This window comes from Echinops telfairi, unplaced genomic scaffold, assembly GCF_000313985.2.
Source record: "Echinops telfairi isolate 266 unplaced genomic scaffold, ASM31398v2 ScPeMD7_7465;HRSCAF=8503, whole genome shotgun sequence".
Lineage (NCBI taxonomy): Eukaryota > Metazoa > Chordata > Mammalia > Afrosoricida > Tenrecidae > Echinops > Echinops telfairi.
In genome coordinates, this window is record NW_022111365.1 from 3,595,344 (window position 1) to 3,595,569 (window position 226).

Consider the following 226-nt stretch of genomic DNA (forward strand, 5'->3'; position numbering starts at 1 on the left):
CATAGTGCGGTTATTAGTGGCATACGGACTGCTGGGTCGTGTATAGGTGGTGGCATTAGAGAAGGCTAACAGGACCCTGAAAACACATGGTGGAGAAATGAACAAAAATCCAGGCAGAGAGATGGGTAAGTGGAGAAGGTGTGGGTATTTGTGTGGGGGGGGAGGAAGACCAAATCATTAATAATAATAATAATAATAATAATAATAATAAGCCATCTGAAAGAAC